Raw genomic sequence first — 21595 nt, forward strand, 5'->3', positions numbered from 1 at the left:
GGTTGAGGGTTTTTTTTTTTGAAGAGTAGTGAGTATAAGGGAATGACTGTCATGCCCACTTATAAAAACTGAAGTTGAGAACAGGTCCTGTAAACAGAAAAAAAGAAATAGGACTTCACAAAGTAAAAGCTTTAAGCTGGACTCTGACAATATGTGGAAAGACAGACCAGAGCAGCAAGCAGAAACAGCACTTTGCGCATAACAGACAGCTGCTTGATAAAATATTTAGCAACAACGACATTATTGCTCAAGGTAAAAGCCTTAGAAATATGCCTGCCTCAGGCTGTCCTTAAACAGGGTTCAGATTTCACAGGTAAAGAGAAACATATTCAATTTAATAAATATTTTGAATACCTTTTAAATGTAAAGCTCTGTGAAAGATGCAAAAAGGGAAAGACAAAACTTCCCTTGAATATTTTATATGTGCAAGATGATTATATACAAATGTTTTTCTCTCACTTAATCTTTAGAACAATTTTATGATGCACAGAACCCAAGGCTCAGTGTGATAAAAATAACATGACCAAAGTCAAATAGCTAGAAAGAGAAGGGGTTTGGACTTAAATAGATCTGCCTGATTGCAAAGTCCATGCTTTTTCCACTACAGCTAAAGTTCATGTCTTCAATTCCCACAATGTGGTAAGGAAGACAGACATATAAACAGATCAATGAGGCAGAGAAAAATAAACTGCTTACCCATTCTAATAACTTCAGTAACTTTTTTTTTTTAGATAGTGTCTTGCTCTGTTGCCCAGGCTGGAATGCAATGGCACAGTCTCAGCTCACTGCAACCTCTGCCTCCAAGGTTCAAGCAATTCTCCTGCCTCAACCTCCTGAGTAGCTGGGATTACAGGTGCGCACCACCATGCCCGGCTAATTTTTGTATTTTTAGTAGAGATAGGGTTTTACCATGTTGGCCAGGCTGGTCTCAAACTGCTGACCTCAAGTGATCTGCCCACCTTGGCCTCCCAAAATCTAGAGAGTTTGCCATTTTGAACACTTCAGGGTCTCTGGCTCTGGCAAACCCTGTTTTTAATGACCCCATTGCTATGGCCAGCCTTGAAGCACTTACACTGTGGCAAGAGACTTCACCCCAGGCACAATGACTGTCTCCTTCTTTCTGACTCCTTGATATTGATGAACGTAGAGAGTTTGCCTTTATTACCTATGCAAAATATGTTCTCTTTGCAGCCTGAAGTAGATGGGAAAGTAGAACTCCACTTCCGCATCTAAACCAGGCTCTTGAAACACCCAACACTGGCACAGATCCCTGATTCCTGGACCTCGCTTGCCTGGGAAAGTGGTTGTCACAGTAGCAATATTTAATCAACACTTCTAAAAAACTACATTTTCTGTGACTTCCAATTGTTGATCCCACTAGAATAAATTCATTTTAAGTCCTGTGTTAAAAAAATTGTTTTGACTAGATAATACATTCATATGGTTCAAAAATCAAAGTATATACAAGGATATATATTGAAATGTCTCACTACCACTCCTCTTGCTTCCTTGGAGGTAACAACTTTTATTAATTGCTTATTTTCCTTGCAATGTTTCTTAATGCAAATAAAAACAAATATGAATATATATTTTATCCTCCATTGTTTACACAAAAGATAGCATAATATACACACTGCTCTGCACTTTGCTTGTTTTTTTACCCTTACTCTATCTTGGAAATCTCTTAATATTAGGACAATATCAATATTAGAAATACTTCCTTCAGGTGAGAAGTGATTTGGCATAAAAGAAAAATTTTTTTAAAGAAAAAAATAAAAATAATATTTCTTGTTCTTTTTTACAGTAGCATGGTATTTCTAGAACACCTCTTTTAATGTGGTAAAATATATACATAATGTAAAATTTACCATTTCAACCATTTTTAAGTATACTAGATATACTTAGTATATTTACTTAATCCCACTACTTATACTAGTTCAATGGGATTAAGTACAACCATCATCACTGTGTATTTCCAGAACTTTTTCATCCCAAAATGAAAATCTATACCATTAAATAATATCTCCAGGTTGCCCCCTACCCCCAGCTCCTGATAACCATTATCTAATTTATGTCTCTATGAATTTGACTGTTCTTGGTATGTAGCTCATATAAGTGGAACCATACAGTGTCTGCCCATTTGTGTCTGCCTTTTTTTCACACAATATAATGTCTTCAAGGTTCATTTGTGTTGTAGCATGTATGAGAATTTCATTCCTATTTAAAGCTGAATACTATTACATCATATGTATAGACCACATTTCGTTTGTCCATTTGCCCCTCAATAGACATTTAGGGTGTTTCTACCTTTTGGTTATTATGAATAATGTTCTCTATATATTGATGTATAAATAACTATTTGAATCCCCACTTTCAATTCCTTTGTATATATACCCAGAAGTGAAATTGCTAGATCCTATGGTAATTCTATGTTTAATTTTTTGAGGAACCACCATATAGGTCATTTTTGTAAAAAAAAAAACTTTTTTTGTAGAGATAGAGTCTCACTATGTTGTCCAGGCTGGTCTCGAACTCCTGGCCTTAAGCAATCCTCCCACTTCAGCCTCCCAAAGTGCTGGGATTACAAGGTGTAAACCACTGTGCCTGGCCTAGGTCTCCTTTCCATATGTCATACAGATAGTTACTTCGTTGCTTCACAGATACTGTGTTTTTCCCAAGTAGAAGGTTTGTGGCAACCCTGCATCAACCAAGTCTACTGGCACCATTTTTCCAACAGCATGAAGCTCACTTAATGTCTCTGTGTCACATTTTGGTAATTCTTACAACATTTAAAACTTTTTCAGTATTATATCTGTTACAGTGATCAGTGATCTTTCATGTTACTACTGTAATTGTTTTGAAGCATCACAAATTGCACCCACATAAGATGGCAAACTTAATCTATAAATGTTGTGTGTATTCTGATTGCCTCACCCACCAGCTGTTCCCCCATCTTTCTCCCTCTCTTCGGGCCTCTCTATTGTCTGAGAAACAGTAATATTGAAATCAGGCCAACTAATAAAACTACAATGGCCTCCAACTGTTCAAGTGAAAGGAAGAATCTCACATATCTCTTGCTTTAAATCAAAAGCTAGAATGATTGAGCTTACTGAGGAAGGCACACTGAAAGTTCAAACAGGCTGAAAGCTAGGCCTCTTGCACCAGGTTAGCCAAGTTGTGAATGCAAAGAAAAAGTTCTTGAAGGAAATTAAAAGTTCTACTCTGCTGAACACACAAAGATAAGAAAGCAAAACAGCCTTATTGTGGATAGGGAGAAAGTTTTAGTGATCTGGATAGAAGATTAAACTAGCTGCAACATTACCTTAAGACAAAGCTGGCTGGGCGAGGTGGCTCACGCCTATAATCCCAGCACTTTGGGAGGCCAAAGTAGGTGGATCACGAGGTCAGGAGTTCAAGACCAGCCCGACCAACATGGTGAAACCCCGTCTCTACTAAAAATAGAAAAAATTAGCTGGGCGTAGTGGCAGTTACCTGTAATGCCAGCTACTCGAGAGGCTGAGGCAGGAGAATCACTTGAACCCAGGAGGCAGAGGTTGCAGTGAGCTGAGATTACGCCAATGTACTCCAGCCCGGGCGACACAGCGAGACTCTGTCTCAAAAAAAAAAAAAAAGACAAAGCCTAATCCAGAACAAGGCCCTAATTCTCTTCAATGTGTGAAGGCTGAGAGAGGTGGGGAAGCTGCAGAAGAAAAGGTTGAAGCTAACAGAGGTTGGTTCATGAGGCTTAAGGAGAGCAGTCACCTCTATAACATAAAAGTGCAAGGTGATACAGCAAGTTATCCAAAAGATCTAGCTAAGATCATTGATGAAGATGGCTACACTAAACAACAGATGTTCAATGTAGACAAAAGAGAATTCTATTGGAAACAGATTCCGTGTAGGACTTTCATAGCTAGAGAGAAGTTAATGCCTGGTTTCAAAGCTTCAAAGGACAGGCTGACTATCTTACTAGGGTTTAATGCAACTGGTGATTTGAAGTTGAAGCCAATGCTCATTTACCATTCTGAAAATCCTAGGACCCTTAAGAATTATGCTAAATGGCCGGGTACAGTGGCTCACGCCTGTAATCCCAGCACTTTGAGAGGCCGAGGCATGTGAATCACCTGAGGTCGGGAGTTCGAGACCAGCCTGACCAACATGGAGAAATCCTGCCTCTACGAAAAATACAAAACTATCCGGGTGTGGTGGCACATGCCTGTAATCCCAGCTACTCAGGAGGCTGAGGCAGGAGAATCACTTGAACCTGGGAGGCGGAAGTTGTGGTGAGCCAAGATCGTGCCATTGCACTCCAGCCTGGGCAACAAGAATGAGACTCCATCTCAAAAAAAAAAAAAGAATTATGCTAAATCTACTCTACCTGTGCTCCATAAATGTAACAACAAAGCCTAGATGACAGTGCATCTGTTGACAGCATGGCTTACCGAACATTTTAAGCCCACTATTCGGACTGACTACCTAGAAAAAAGATTCCTTTCAAAAGATTACTGCTCATTAACAATGCACCTGGTCACCCAAAAGCTCTGATTGAGATGTACAAGGAGATTAATGCTGCTTTCCTGTTTGCTAACACAACATCCATCCTGCAGCCCGTGAATCAAGAAGTCATTTTGACTTCCAAGTCTTATTCTTTAACAAATACATTTCATGAAGCTATAGCTGCCATAGATTGTGATTTCTCGGATGGATCTGGGCAAAGTAAATTGAAAACCTTGTAGAGAGGATTCACCATTCTAGATGCCATTAAAAACATTCATGATTCCTTCAAGGAGGTCAAGGCATCAACATTAACAGGAATGTGGAAAAAGTTGATTCCAACCCTCATGGATAATTTTGAGGAGTTCAAGGTATCAGTGGAGGAAGTAAATGAGATGTGGTAGCAATAACAAGAGAATAACAATTAGAAGTAGAGCTTGAGGATTAACTGAATTTCTGCCATCTCATGATCAAACAGGTTTGGATAAGGAGTTGCTTCTTATGGATGGGCAAAGAAAGTGATTTCCTAAGATGGAATCTACTCCTGGTGAAGATGCCGTAAACACCACTGAAATAACAACAAATAATTTGGAATATTACATAAACTTAGTTGGTAAAGTAGTGGCAGGGTTTGAGAGGACTGACTCAAATTTTGAAAGAAGTTCTAATACGGGTAAAATGCTATCAAATAGCATTGCATGTTACAGAGAAATCTTTCAAGAAAGGAAGAGTTCATTGATGCAGCAAACTGTATTATTGTCTTATTTTAAGAAATTGCCACCCCAGCCTTCAGCAACCACCACTCTAATCAGTTAGCAGCCATCAATACTGAGGCAAGACCATCCACCAGCAAAAAGATTATGACTCACTGAAGGCTTAGATAATCATTAGCACCTTTTAGCAATAATGTATTTTTTAATTAAGATATATACATTTTTATACATAATGCTACTGGGCACTTATAGCAGTGTATATTTATACTGTAAACTATAGTATAATAAATATGACTTCACTGGGAAACCAAAAACTTTGAGTGACTTGCTTTATTACAATATTTGCTTTACTGCAGTGGTCTGGAACCAAACTTGCAATATCTCTAAAGTCTGCCTGTGTAAGAGGGAAGAGTGTAAAGTTTACAACAACATGCATTTACTAGAAATTCTTCCCTAATCCCCAAATTTGCATTTTCTAGAGCGTCAATATGCACTTTCTATTTCTGTGTACCTCTTATGCTTTTTCTACCCTATGGGTTTCTATAAGTCACTAAATATCAACATGAAGGCCGACTGAGGCAAAGAAATAGCAAACTAATGTTACCTATATCTATTTTGTTACTTCTTCTAATTCACCTTTCACTCTGCAGCCAGGAGTGATATTTCAAAAATCCTTAACTGATCATCTGTCACTATGAACAGGTCTAAGGAATCAAAGCAAGAGATGAGGCAAAGACCATATAAAAGGAGCCTCGTAAGCCATGCAGAAGTGTCACCATTGGCCGGGCGCGGTGGCTCATGCCTGTAATCCCAGCACTTTGGGAGGCCAAGGCGGGTGGATCACGAGGTCAGGAGATCAAGACCATTCTGGCTAACATGGTGAAACCCCGTCTCTATTAAAAATACAATAAAAATTAGCTGGGCGTGGTGGTGGGCACCTGTAGTCCCAGCTACTCCGGAGGCTGAGGCAGGAGAATGGCATGAACCTGGGAGGCGGAGCTTGCAGTGAGCCGAGATGGCGCCACTGCACTCCAGCCTGGGAAGCAGAGAGAGACTCCATCTCAACATAAAAAAAAAAAAAAAAAAAAAAAAAGGAAGAAGAAGAAGAAGTGTCACCATTGAGGTTCTCTAGTATCACTGGCAACATGGTAGGGTAAATGGGTCAGTGGAGAAGCCAGCTGTTAGAAAAGGTACCACCCTTTGATTACCTTCTGTACATGTTTTATGACTCTCAGATTTGGCCTCACTGAATTATATGAGAGTATCTTTCAATGTTTTAACTGTTTGCATCTCTCCCCTGCCCTCCTCCTGCATTAGACCATAAGGTTCTTGAAGACAAATACAATTTTTACTTACTAACTTATTTATTTTGAGACAAGATCTCACTTTGTCTCCTAGGCTGGAGTACAGTGGCACGATCATAGCTCACTGCAGCCTCAAACTCCTGGGCTCAAGCCATCCTCCTGCCTTAGCTTCAGTAGCTGAGACTACAGGTGTGAGCCACCATGCCCAGCTGATTTTTTAATTTTTTTGTAGAAATGGGGTATCACTTTGTTGTCCAGGCTAGTCTTGAGCTTCTGGCTTCAAGTGATCCTCCTGCCTCGGCCTCCCAACATGTTAGGATTCCAGGTGTGAGCCACCACACTAGCCCAGAAAGACATTTTAAAATTTATTTCTATATTCCTAGGGACTAGCACAATGCCTGACACATTGAAAGAGCTCTTTAAGTGATCTCATCTAGTCTGCGGGCTTTAAATGTCACCCATATGCATTAACTCCCAAATGTTTACCTCTAGTCCACCCATCTCCCCTGAACACCAGCTATGTGTATCCAGCTGCCTCAAGAGCTCCATTTGAATGTCTAAAAGCCAAAACTGATGTTGCGCTCTCTACCTCCACTACCCTCTATTCCAGTACCTCCAGTACCTCTATTCCCACTGCTCTTCCCTCGCCTCAGTTAATAGCAACTCCATCATTGCAGTTATTCAGGCAAAAACCTCATCTACTTTAACTCTTTTCCCAAATATCTCCTCCTCAGTGAGTCTTCCCTAGCCTTTCTATTTAAAATCGTAACCACCATTCTGCACTTTATCTTTCTGCAAGTACTAACACTTTCAAACATACCATAACTCTATATCCCTTATCTACAATTCTAAAGAAACTGTAGAAAATCAAAAGCTTTCTAGTAACTCAGGTAGAAAAATTATTTGTAATTCAATAGAAAAAAATGCATTGTTAGGGGCACATCCTTTCAGTTACCTGATTCTGATTCTAGAGAAGCTATTTTACAACTCTGTACATTACACGTAACTGATAACGATGCAGAATAATTCTCAACTATAAGCATACAAATTCTGTGCTGTCCGGTAGAGGTTCACTGACTTCCCTCCCCAATAGTGGAAGAAGCTGGTTTTGCCTCAATTTGCATATCCATTTCAATATTCCTGATCTGTACATGTACCTGTTTTAAAGTTTCTCCTTTGAACGGGCTATAATACCAGCTTGGTTCCTTCATTCAAAAAGTTAAATAAGCTGGATGTAGTGGCTCACACTTGTAATTCCAGCACTTTGGGAGGCCAAGGCAGGAGGACCACTCAAGGCCAGGAGTTTGAGACTAGTCTGGTCACACAGCAAGAGCCCTATCTCTACAAAAAAATAAATTAAATTAAATTATCCAGGCATGGTGGTGCAGGCCTGTAGTCCCAGCTACTAGGGAGGCTGAGGTACGAGGACTGCTTGAGCCCACGAGTTCAAGGCTGCAGTGAGTTATGATCGTACCACTGCCCTCCAGCCTGGGTGACAGAGTGAGACCCTGTCTCTAAAAAAAAAAAAAAAAAAAAGTCCAGGTACAGTGGCTCATGCTTGTAATCCCAGCACTTTGGGAGGCCAAAGAGGGCAGATCACCTGAGGTCAGGAGTTTGAGACCAGACTGGCCAACATGGTGAAACACCATCTCTACTAAAATACAAAAATTAGCCAGGCGTGGTGGTGGTTGCCTATAATCCTAGCTACTCAGGAGGCCGAGGCAGGAGAATCCCTTGAACCTGGGAGGCGGAGGTTGCAGTGAGCCAAGATCACACCATTGCACTCCAGCCTGAGCAACAAGAGCAAAACTGTCTCTAAAAACATAAAAAAATTTTTTTAAAAAAAGAAAGTTAAATAAAATCATTAAAATGTGTTCATCTTATACCTGTATAACAGTCATAATTTTACCTTTTTTGAAAACAATCATTTAATACTCATTGTACAGAAATATGTCACTTAAACTGACAAGAAGCTGTTTATTGTCTGACATGAAGCTATTAAATGGACATGAAACTGTTTATATGTTATTTATTGTCTGTCTCTCTCCACTAACATATAAGCTCCATGAAGGCAAAGGTTTTTGTTGACTTTATATCTCCAATGCATAAAATGGTACCTAGCACATAATAAGCATTCAATAAATATTTGTCAAATAAATTAAATCTACTCAACTTAACTGGTTCTTACTCACAAAATAACTAGTAATGGCCTGTAACCTAATAAAACTTTGCTACCCTTTCATAAGTTATTCTTTTTCAAAAGGTGTTTTAAATGATTTTGTTTTCAACAAATTGAATAGACAATATCTAAAATAATTATTCCAGGGACGCTAACCCTCCACAAGCTCCATTTACTTTAGGCTTAAAAAGGAAGACTTCTTTAAATTAGCACCTACTCTACCAGAAGAGTAAGAGTGCTGGCTTGAGGTAAAGAGCAGCAACACAGCTCTGAATATCTCAGGATGGGATCTTTAACCTGGTGTATAATTCGAAGAGCAAAGGAGTGCTATGAGGGTGTTTCCTGAAAGGGCTGTGAGCACAATAAGTGCTACAAAATCCTAAAGAAAATAACACAAAGGAACAGGGGACACAGGGGAACACAAGTGAAGCAGATATTAACCTTATTAGTAGTTATGTCCAAGGCCAGTTTACTAAGAAAATGCTAGGCTCTAGATAAACATCACACAAGAGTGTATTCACTACCTCTATTTACTGAAAAAAACAAAGAAGTTAACTTTTCTACTGCTGTTTACTGAAAGAAACAAATGAACAACAACAGTAAACAACCTAAATGTTCAATAATAAGAAAACTGATAAGTAAATTATGGTAAATAGCCACATATTGTAGCCTCAAATATATATACTAAAATATTTTAATTACTCGAGGAAAGACTATAACGTTGTGATATAATGTAAAAGGACCACAGGCTGGGTGCAGTGGCTCACACCTGTTATCCCAGCACTTTGGGAGGCCGAGGTGGACAGATCACTTGAAGCCAGGAGTTCGAGGCCAGCCTGGACAACATGGCAAAACCCCGTCTCTACTAAAAATACAAAAATTAGCCACGTGTGGTGGTATATGCCTGTAATCCCAGCTACTCAGGAGGCTGAGGCAGGAGAATCACTTGAACCTGGGAAGCAGAAGTTGCAGTGAGCAGAGATCGTCCCACTGCACTCCAGCCTGGGCAACAGAGTGAGACTCTGTCTCAAAATAAATAAATAAATAAAATAAAATAAAATAAAATATAAAGAGATATAAATAACAGAAAATGGGCTGGGCGTGGTGGCTCACACCTGTAATGCCAGCAGTCTGGGAGGCCGAAGCAGGCACATCACTTGATGTCTTGAGATCAGGAGTTCAAGACTGGCCTGGCCAACACGATGAAACCCCGTCTCTACTAAAAATACAAAAATCAGCCGAGCGTGGTACCGCATGCCTGTAGTCCCAGCTACTCGAGAAACTAAGGCAGGACAATCGCTTGAACCCGGGAGACAGAGGTTGCAGTGAGCCAAGATCGCACCACTGCACTTCAGCCTGGGCACCAGAGTGAGACTCTGTCCCAAAAAAACAAAAAACAAACAGAAATATGCCAAAACATTAACAATAGTTATTTCTGGGTGTGAGATTATGCATAATTTATATTTCTATTTTTTCTATTTTACAAGTTTTCTTCAATGAGCATTACTCTTATAATTTAAAAACAAATGCATACACACACCAAAAGACAGAACTTTCCAGAAATCCACCTACCAAAATAAGACACTATCATACTACCTCAGCTTCTTTTTACGTGGTTATCTGAGAAGGGACACAGTGAAAGAAGGAGATGGCCATACTTGTACTTTCCCCATCTCTTGGCAAAATCAGATTTTACCAACGGACTTTAATCTCTTGTCTAACAAATGTTTGTTCAACATGACATCATACAACTACAAATACGTGTAATCATACTTAAACAGCAATTAAGTAGACCATTATTTTCCTGTGTCTCATATTATATGATAACATCTTCCATGCCAGATACTCACAGCATAGTAACATGATCCCACTGGAGCCTAATGAAGAATGTTCAATGAACATGCCAATATTTTATCTGAGCTCCTTTCAAAGCATGTAAGTAGCTATTTTTAAAGTGTCCACTTTTCACTGTCCTAAATGTAAAATAATCTACAGTTAGAATTCTAAACTTTCTCTAGATCCTGACTCAATTTAGAGAGTCTGTACTAGACTAAAAATTCCAGAATCCATTCGTATTTTTATCTATACATCTTTCTTCCCTTTTCACTTTCTGTTCTCCAAGTCTATGATGCCCTCATGGGTCCCTGACTCCTTTTTCAAGGGTATTCTGAATGGAAAGATCCTCTTATACTTCAATTACTCACTTATCTCAAAGTAAATCCAATTTTCTATTCTTTTTTGATCTCTTTTAAGTAACAGTGTGATTCATTTGACCATCAATCTTTCCCCTCAGTGAGAACAGTATCACCGACTTTATTTTAGAAAGCACTGAGTATCATTTTTTAAAATGTCTTAACACCTCTTTCCCCTTCCCAAAGAACTGAAGGTAAATGAAGTAGGGTGTTTTATGGCAAATAGGAGATTTGCCTAATTCCAAAATGTTCCAATACTCCTAAAACTGTAATTTAAGAATTAGTATTTGAAAGTTGACACTTTCACACCTACGACAGGCCTTTTGGAAGCTGCTCTTTATAAACACATGAGATTCATCATAACCTTCCAGCAGGTGGCACTCATACTCTGAAAAGGGGTCTGTACAGACTAACACAGCTCTGGTTCAAGGTGGCCCTAAATCTTCTGCTTCATTTTACTTCAATGACACTTCCTGGTTACCAGTCATAAGCTCCAGGGAGGTCAATGTTCCCCACTGCCACCCAGTTGAAATGACAGTGAGGCAGTAAGTAAAATGCAAAAAATATAGGTTTTAGAATCAGAGGCTGAGTTTGAATCCTGTCTTACTAGCAGCAGTTAAGACATAAGGCAAGTTGCTTAACTCTTCTGAATCTCATAGAAGAATAAGATGTCTACTTACAAACATAAACAGTTTCCACAAAGAATAAATTAATATAAATAGATTAAATACACAGCACAGTGGGCCAGGCACGGTGGCTCACACCTCTAATCCTGGCACTCTGGGAGGCCAAGGCAGGTGGATCACCTGAGGTCAGGAGTTCGAGACCAGCCTGGCCAATATGGTGAAACCCAATCTCTACTAAAAATACAAAAATTAGCCAGGCATGGTGGTGGGCGCCTGTAGTCCCAGCTACTCGGGAGGCTGAGGCAGGAGAATCGCTTGAACCCAGGAGGCGGAGGTTGCAGTGAGTCAAGATGGTGCCACTGCACTCCAGCCTGGGCAATAGAGCAAGACTGTCTCCAAAAAAAAAAAAAAAAAAAAAAAAAGTACATAGCACGATGCTTGGAATGAATTAAGCATTTGACAAATTATAGCTTTTATTATCATTTTTAACCACCACTATTTGCAAGAATGTTATGAAGAGTAAATCGGATAATCCACGTAGAATGCCTGGCATTGTTCTTGATAAACAGTGGCTGTTGTCATTGTTGTACTTAAGTGAAAATTTCAATGCTAACCACTCCGGTTAGCTTTGACATCAGAGATACTTAGAGAGTGAGGCTGAGTTGGAAAATGCCACAGCATTTCCTTGCCAAAGTCCATGAAACACCCACTTAGTAGTTTCTATAATAATAAAATGGCTATATGAAAGTTATTTCCTTTCCCATTTTTCAACAATCTGGTTTCATTTTCTCTCTGACTTTTAAATTCTGCATGTACTTGGTCTAAGAGAGATATCTGAAACCAAGTAAGCTTTGCGATAAATAAGAAATTCACATCACCTTGACTATGAGAGCATACCTATTCTTTTTTAGTATAAGTATTTAATCTTTTTTTTTTTTTTTTTTTTTTTTTTTTTTTTTTTGGAGACAGAGTCTCACTCTGTTGCCAGGCTGGAGTACAGTGGCGTGATCTCAGCTCACTGCAACCTCTACTTCCCGGGTTGAAGTGATTCTCCTGCCTCAGCCTCCCGAGTAGCTGGGATCACAGACACATGCCACCATGTCTAGCTAATTTTTTGTATTTTTTTTTTTTTAGTGGAGATGGGGTTTCACCTTGGCCAGGCTAGTCTCAAATTCCTGACCTCAGGTGATCCACCTGCCTCAGCCTCCCAAAGTGCCGAGAATACAGGCGTGAGCCACCATGCCCAGCCTTAATCTTTTATTAACATATCCCACATGAGAAAATTGGATATACTTCTTATAAATCAAGGGCACTCTGAATATACACAATTTAAATATGAAAAATGAAACAGATACAAACTAAAACAAAGAGTTTACAAAGTAAAATCTTAATTACCTGGAATTCTGAGGGGTATTCTAACTCATTTACTGATTCATTAAGTAAACTTTTGCTTGCAACCCTCCTTGTCAAAAACCTTCCTACCTTGACAATTAAACAAAATGAAATTTGCACTTGACTCTATGTAGTCTTCTTTATTTATTTTTGTTGTTGTTGTTGATTTTGCATTGCTATAAGACCCTAGGCAGTCTTTCAATCCCTTGGGATTTCGATAATCAACTACTAACAAATGTTTATGTCCTTCTTATTTATCCTTTTCTCTCCTTGAAATAGAATGGTGGGGTTGGGGGGTGGGGAATAAGGGGTGGGGGACGTGGGTGAAACTAACCTAAAATTCCTTATTTAGATTCTGGCTTAAAAGAAAAAAGTATCGACTTATTCTCCAAATTCTGTCCCTAGTTTTCTTGTCCTTCTCCATTCCACGGTTTTTCTTAACATCTTACCCATGGACCTGAGCTTTAGCTGCTCCTTCTATGGAGAATCCCAAATCTCAATCTCTAGCCCTAATGTCACTTCTAAACTGACATCAATTTCCCAAGATGCATCATACAATACAACCAAGAGAATATCCCACTGTAACTCAAAATCCACAGATCCAAAACTGAGTATCACTTGCCCAACTTTACCTCCTAGTGTGTTCACTATACCTGCAATGATGCCAACATTTCCCAATCATCAAGGCAGGCTGAAAACCTTATCATCAGCCGGGCACAGTGGCTCACACCTGTAATCCCAGCACTTTGGGAGGCTGAGGCAGGTGGATCACCTGAGGTCAGGAGTTAGAGACCAGGCTGGCCAACATGGCGAAACCCCATCTCTACTAAAAATACAAAAATTACCAGGCATGGTGGCTTGTGCCTGTAGTCCCAGCTACCCAAGAGGCTGAGGCAGGAGAATCTCTTGAACCTAGGAGGCAGAGGTTGCAGTGAGCCAAGATTGTGCCACTGCATTCCAGCCTGGGCGACACAGCGAAACTCTGTCTCAAAAAAAAAGAAAAGAAAACCTTATAACCAGTGTTCACTCACCAAGTGCTACATACTCTGCTTCTTAAATATCATTCATTAATTCTCACCTTAATAATTAAAATAAACCCTTAACTAGTATATACACAGGTGCTCTTCTCTCTGCCTAGAAAGGTACAGAAACATATTTCCTATCTTCTTTGCCTGATAAATGCCTACTTACTTTTTAGAAAGAACTCATTTATCACTTCTTCTAAGAGGCCTTCCCTGAAACTCTTCTTCTGAAGTGTCTCTTCTATATTCCCATCCATACTGAATTACCCTTAACACACTGCTAATTAAATAAAGTTATGACATAGTATAATTGTCTCCCCCTAACTGATTGTAAGATGCAGGGACTGTGTCTTCCATCTATACATTTCCATTGTCTTGCACAAGCCAAACACATGTAGATTTTCAACAAATGTTGGCTAAATGATAATCCATCTCCTATCTCTTCCAATATACTCTGTGCATTGACATCAGAATATCTTCCTAAGATAAAAAGTCTGATAAATTGTTAACTCTCCTACTTCGAAATTTTAGATGGCTTCAAAGTTAAAACTCCTAAATAGACCATTCAAAGCTATTCACCCCAAAGGTTAAAACTATTTTTCCTGTAAATAATTTATTTTGGAGGACCTGAGGCTCAAGCTAAAACTATACTGTAAAGATTTTAACCAAAAATATGGCAGGTGACTAAGATCAAGTTAAGGACAAGTGGGCTTTCCCCTGCAAAAGGGAGTATCATAATTGGCATATTTATGGCCTTTACCTTCAGGATGCTCCATATGCAATCATCATGAATTGGCTTCTAAGTCGTCACTGCACAGAATTCTGCCCATTACGTCCCATGAAGCCTTGCCCTGGGACATGGGAATGAGGCAGAAGCATGATGGAAAATACCCAGCAGATAGCAATGGGAAAAAAAAGTCTAAAAATCTACCATTAGAAAACATTTGAGTGCCAAGCATATTTGAGGCACTGAGAGCCTTGGGGACTTTACAGCCTAAAAGGAACTGAAGAGGAGACAAAATGGACAATTTTTAAATTACAGTTATGGTGAGGCTATTAAGGAAAAATACAGAGTGCATATGTAGGAAACCTAACCTAGTCACGAAAGTCAGAAAAGATGCTCCTTAGGAAGTGTGCCTTATTGGAAAGAAGAGAAAATTGAGAATTTGAGCATTAATCCGCAGAAATGAGTGCTGGCAGTTATTTTCATTATATCATGAATACACAGACGCTAGAAGAACTCCTTAACTATTCATCTTCTGGGTGCAAACATCAGATAAAATCCCTACTTTATTCTAAATTTGCTATGGCAGATTTCCATCACTACATGATAGGGTGTATCTCTTATCTTTCCATATGAATATTAATAAAATCATCTAGCACAGGACCTAACAAAGTAGACACTCAACAAATTTTAGATGAGTAAATGAAAGTAACAGCACATGAATTGGTTTTCAAACATGTTGGTTAAATGAAATTTATTCCATATTGAGAAAATATTATTTTCAAAACTGCCATTATCAAGCACCTACAAAAATATTCAAAAAAATTAGATTTCTCAAGGAAATAATCATAGGTTTGAAAAATAATCTGAAATTGACATTTGATTAATTAAGCATAATAAAGTGTAATTTTATCCTATGTGGCCATAGTAAACCTTAGTTTTATGTCAGTGCAAACTTGGGCTATTTGGTTTTATACCTAACCCATATCTTTATAACTTACACTTCTAAAATACATAGTTTCGGCCAGGTGCGGTGGCTCGTGCCTGTAATCCCAGCACTTTGGGAGGCCAAGGCAGGAGGATTGCTTGAGCCCAGGCATTCAAGACCAGCCTGGGAAACATGGTGAGACCTCATATCTACATTTAAAATTAATTAATTAAAAATAAAATATATAGTTTGCATTTTCTGCTTTTACTAAACAAGCTATCAGGTAAAGCCCCCTAGAATTCATACCTTTCTCTACCTCCCAGATGGCACTGGCTGAGGATCTGAAGGGAGAGGAGGAGGTCAGCTTTCTGATGGAACTTACCTAACACATGTTGAAAGTTCCACTTTTCAGGACATTGGGCATTATCAGTGGTCAGACACCCCACCCCAGACACAAGAAACGGTACTAACTTTAACAAATTACAGCCAAGGGTTTTAATTATTAATGGCTAAATTACCAGTACCAATGATTCAATGTATTTTAGATCACTATGCTTCTAGAGAAGATAAACACAGTGAAGTCAAGGCTCAGACAAATTATCCATTTGTAGTTCCTGAAGACCTCACAGGAATTTTAACAGTAGTAATAAGGAAAGCAGCTAAATGATCTGACCCAAATACAGTCCAGGAAATAGTTACTGTATTGTTTCCATTAAACAAAAATGCCACTTCCTTCCCACTCTGCTAAGAAAACTGGGTACGTGTTATGAGAAAACACAGAGGGGGATGAGCTTCCACAATGAAATAAATGATTTCTTTTATACTAAGCATTTACTAATTTTAATCAATAAATCCTAAAAATGGTATTTCCACTAAGAGTGATAACTTTAATTTTTTAAAAGAGCTATATTATTACATGTGTGGCTTTTATGTAAATGTTAAACAATGACTAGAAAAAGAATCTAGAAATCACTAAATTATAATAATGAAGAATAAGTAACACCATAACTTTCGATAATTTTGTGTTTTGCAGTGCATATAAGGACAACATTAATCTGAAAGTAAGCTTTCCTTGAATTTCTAAGCTTTGATATTTACTGTCTATTCAAAGCTGCTTGAAAATAAATTATGTACATATTTTTTGCAGGGAGGGGTCAAATCTCACATACACTCTCCTCTTTGAAATGTTCTCCAGTGTAAGTTCTGGTCACATACTTCGATACACTTCAAACAAACACCCACAACGGGGAAAGGTTCTTTTAAATAAAATACACAGGGAAGGCCGGGCATGGTGGCTCATGCCTGTAATCCCAGCACTTTGGGAGGCCAAGGTGGGCAGATCACTTGAGGTCAGGAGTCCGAGACCAGCCTGGCTAACATGGCGAAACCTCATCTCTACTAAAAATAAAAAAATTAGCCAGGTATGAATCACCTGAACCTGGGAGCCGGAGTCGTGCCACTGTACTCCAGCCTGGGCAACAGAGCAAGACTCCATGTCCAAAAAAACAAAAAACTATATATATATATATATATATATATATATATATATATATAAATATATATATATATATAATGCAGGGAAGTTTTTTTTCCCAAGATGGCAGATTGGAGGCAGTGTTAGCATGCCTCTCCCACTAGGAAAGACAAAATAGTGTGTAGAGACTCACTCTGGGAACTTTTTTCCAAGAAGCAACGCAGGAACTTAGGAAACCTGAAAAAATCCACAGACCCTTTGAAAGAAGTGTCAGGCTGCAGCCTACACCGTGAACCAGGCAAAAAACTGTAAGTCTCCTGAGTGTGAGAAGGGGAAAGACTGCCTCCGAGATATACATCCCCACCAGGGAACCTGGAAATCCAGGCCACAGAGAAGGGACTTAACCCCACCCAGCACAGGAGCTGATTTAGGGAGTGGTGAGGAATAGAAAGGTAGGAGCAGCAGTAGGAAGAGCCTTGCATGCATTCTCCAATGCAGACTGAGGGAAGCCATTCTACCTCACAGGGGACCTCGTGGAAGTCAACCAGCTAACTCAGGCAGTGGCTGCAGGTTGAAAGAAGCCCTCAACTGAATTTCACAATGTAACCTCAAGTGGGGACAAACCCCCTTGGCCAGAACTACGCGACGAGTGGGAAGTGTGCTGCAGCCATGAGTGCAGGAGCTGGGTGCCCTGGCTTTGCCAGCAGACTGGGAGGGGCAGTTGCTATCTCCAGGTAAGGCTTATACCCTGGGGCAGTTTTGAGTTCTGAGCATACACAGCCTGAACTTAGCTCATTGCTGCTAGCAGAATACGGTGGGTGTCAGATCTGCCTTGCCAAGTGCATGGGAACTGGGTGGGGCTTACTGCCGCGTACTACTCCCCACTCCCTGCATGAACTCTTCTGTGCAGCAGAGGCAGCTATGTTCCTCTCTGGAACATTACCCCAGAGGCCAGAGAACCACCTCCTGACTCCCACAGAGGCTGCTGCTTTCCCTGCATGCAGGGAATCAGAGCACAGACCTACCTGACTGAGCCCCCACCTGGCTTTGCCCCTCCACCCACCCTGGTAGCTTAACACAAAAGACAAAAACTTCTGGGAGCTTTTTGGCCCCACCCATCACCTGAAAAATCAGAGTACCTCCCCTGGGTAACACAAGGCAAGTAAAAATCCCACCACTACTACCACAGGTGGTGCTCTCTTGCAAGCGTCACTTCCTGGCTAGAGGCCAATCAACACAGTCCATTAAAGCATCTCCAGGTAGAATAACATTGACATTGTGGCCAGGAAGGAAAAAACTTGTGCATCACCACTGCCTGTACCACTCTGCCTAACCAGGAGGTCCTGAATCTGCCCACATGACAGGTTCATTACTATTACAATCAGCATTTGAGAAAGCCAACATACTAAGGCTATCTATATCTAAGGAATCTCAGAGTCTGCGTCACTCCCCGGCCACCCTCATCAGACTTGGTGCTGGTACCCACTGCTGAAAGACTTGAGGACAGGTCACATCACTGGATTCTTTGCAGACATTCTGCAGCACCAGCCTGGAGTGTGGCAGCCCCACTGGGCAGCTAGACCCACAGGAGCAACAGCATTCACAGTAATCTGGCTCTCAGGGACTCCTACTCCTAGGGGAAGGGGAAGTGCACCATATCAAAGGAACATCCCGTGGGACAAAATCATTGCGACAGCAGGCTTTGAGTCCCAGATCTTTCCACTAGTGGTAAATTTCTTTCAGCAGAGGCATAGTTGCAGTGCTGGGCTCAGTGGGGAAAGTCTGCAGCTCTACCCCAACAGTCAGGTGGCCCTGGTGCTCATGAAGGGTCTTGGAGAAGGGGACTTCTATTCCCCCTCGTTCAACACTGCAGACAGTTAGGGCTTCCCCCACAGGAGCTCAGTATGTGTGCACCTATAGACAGCCTTTCTGGAACTCTTCATGGTGACTGCATCCCCACAGGAGGAGTATCCGCCAGGTTCAGGCTTCCATAAGAGGTAGAGTCACAACTCCTCTCTACTCAGAACATCAACATTCCTGCAGATGAAGAAGCGCCCATCTGATAAATAGCCGGACTACTGGGTCAGAAGTGGGTCTAGGAGATAGATAGCTTCCCTGCTGACCTGGCAGGGGAGCTGAGATGGCTCCCACCTTTCCCCCGTAAGACCTCAGTGCATTCCACTGAAAGCTTCCCCAGCCACCTCTGTCAAGGCTGTGACTTCTGCCCATCATTGGCTATTGCATTTACCCAACTGCTTAAGCACAATGGGTTTCTACCCAAGGACACCTCCCCTACTGGCCTGAAGCTTAAAATAGTCACCCTAGTAAATAAAATACTGAGGAAAAAATAAATAAGTAAGTCCACACCACAAAGGAATAAGATAAGCTTCAAGAGACCACTGCCATTCCAACCCTATAGGGGACAATGAATTTGCTCACACACTGAGCACATTGCTACTACAACCAGCATCTGAGACAGTCATCAAAGACTCTCTATAATGACAGAACTCATATAGAGTCATCACCCCTGAAAATACCAAAAGCCAAATTAGGCTATAATAAACTATAAACATTAAAGTCACATCCTTAAGGAAGGGAAAAAGAAATTTTATAAGAAGTCAAATAAAAAATAAATTCAAGAATAATTAGGAAAGATAGTTTACCCAAATGACAAGGAACCAGAAAAATAATTCTGGTAATATGCTAAAACAGAGCTCAGCAACATCCACAAAAGATTACACTAGCCCTCCAGCAATGGATCCAAACCAAGATGAAATATTCGAAATATCAGATAAAGAATCCAAAAGGTTAATTATTAAGCCACTCAAGGAGATTCCAGAGAAATGTGAAAACCAACATGAAGAAATTTTTTTTAAAAAATCCAGGATATGAATGAAAAATTTTCTAAGAGATAGACATCTTAAAGAAAACCCGAGGCCAGATGGGGTGGCTCACACCTGTAATCCCAGCACTCTGGGAGGCCAAGGCGGGCAGATCATGAAGTCAGGAGTTCGAGACCAGCCTGGCCAACATAGTGAAAACCCATCTCTACTAAAAATACAAAAAATTAGCCGGGTGTGGTGGCAGGCACCTGTAATTCCAGCTGCTCAGGAGGCTGAGGCAAGAGAATCGCTTGAACCCAGGAGGTGGAGGTTGCAGTGAGCTGAGATCATGCCATTGCACCCCAGCCTGGGCGACAGTGCAAGACTCCGTCTCAAAAAAAAAAAAAGAAAGAAAACCTAGGCCAGGTGCAGTGGCTTACACATGTAATCCCAGAACTTTGGGAGGTCAAGGCAGGCTCCCGGTTCACCTGACCTCAGGAGTTTAAGACCCACCTGGACAACATGAGAAAACCTCATCTCTATTTTATTTTATTTTATTATTATTTTTTTTTCTTTTTATTTTGAGATGGAGTCTCGCTCTGTCGCCCAGGTTGGAGTACAATGGCATGATCTTGGCTCATTGCAACCTCCGCCTCCTGAGTCCAAGTGATTCTCCTGCCTCAGCCTCCTGAGTAGCTGGGATTACAGGCACATGCCACCATGCCGGGCTTATTTTTGTATTTTTAGTAGAGACGGGGTTTCACCATGTTGGTCAGGCTGGTCTTGAACTCCTGACCTTGTGATCCACCCACCTCGGCCTCCCAAAATGCTCAGATTACAGGCGTGAGCCACTGTGCCCAGCCCCCAATCTCTATTTAAAAAAAAAAAGAAAGAAAAATCAATCAGAACTTCTGGAAATGAAAGACACACTGGCTGGGCATGGTGGCTCATGCCTGTAATCCCAGCACTTCGGGAGGCCAAGGCGGGCAGATCACAAGGTCAAGAGATCAAGACCATCCTGGCCAATATGATGAAACCCAGTCTCTACTAAAAATACAAACATTAGCCAGACATGTTGGTGGGCACCTGTAATCCCAGCTACTTGGGAGGCTGAGGCAGGAGAATCACTTGAACCCGGGAGAAGGAGGTTGCAATGAGCCAGGATCATGCCACTGTACTCCAGCCTGGGCAACAAAGCAAGACTCCATCTCAAAAAATAATAATAATAATAAACCCAAGGTAAAGGGGTGAAAAAAGATATTCCACACAAATGTAAAGCAAAAGTGAGCAAAAGCGTTAAAATCTGACAGATAGGAGACAGGACTAATGTGGAACTCCCACTTGGACAGACAGAACAGCGTGTGGAGACTCACACTGTGAACTTTTGCTCCAAGAACCACTCACTGCAGGAGCGTACCAGGAAAACTGAAATAATTCACAGACCCTTTGAAAGAAGCAGCTGGCCACTGCAGTTCCAAAAGTGTGAGAGAGGGAAAAGTCTGCCTCCGAACACATATCCTCACTGGGGAACCTGAAAATCCAGATCATGGGAGAAGGATTTAGCTTTACCTAGAGCCGAAATGGATTTAGTGAGCTAAGCAAAATATAAAAGTAGAAGAAGCAGTGGAAAGAGCCCTGCAGGCACTCCCGGTCTCCAGCAGGTGGGAAGGGGCAAGGCTGGAAAGCCCTGCTTGCTTTCTCAGTGGAGTTATGCCCTGGGGTGAG

At 40.7% G+C, this 21595-nt stretch overlaps 1 protein-coding gene across 24 annotated transcripts in view; it reads right to left on the reverse strand.

The window, feature by feature from the left end:
* CDK19 (cyclin dependent kinase 19) overlaps nucleotides 1-21595 on the reverse strand; it is a 205404-nt gene that overhangs the window by 61121 nt on the left and 122688 nt on the right. The window lies entirely within an intron of this gene.

The sequence above is a fragment of the Pan troglodytes genome, chromosome 5 (genome assembly GCF_028858775.2).
Source record: "Pan troglodytes isolate AG18354 chromosome 5, NHGRI_mPanTro3-v2.0_pri, whole genome shotgun sequence".
Taxonomy (NCBI): Eukaryota; Metazoa; Chordata; class Mammalia; order Primates; family Hominidae; genus Pan; species Pan troglodytes.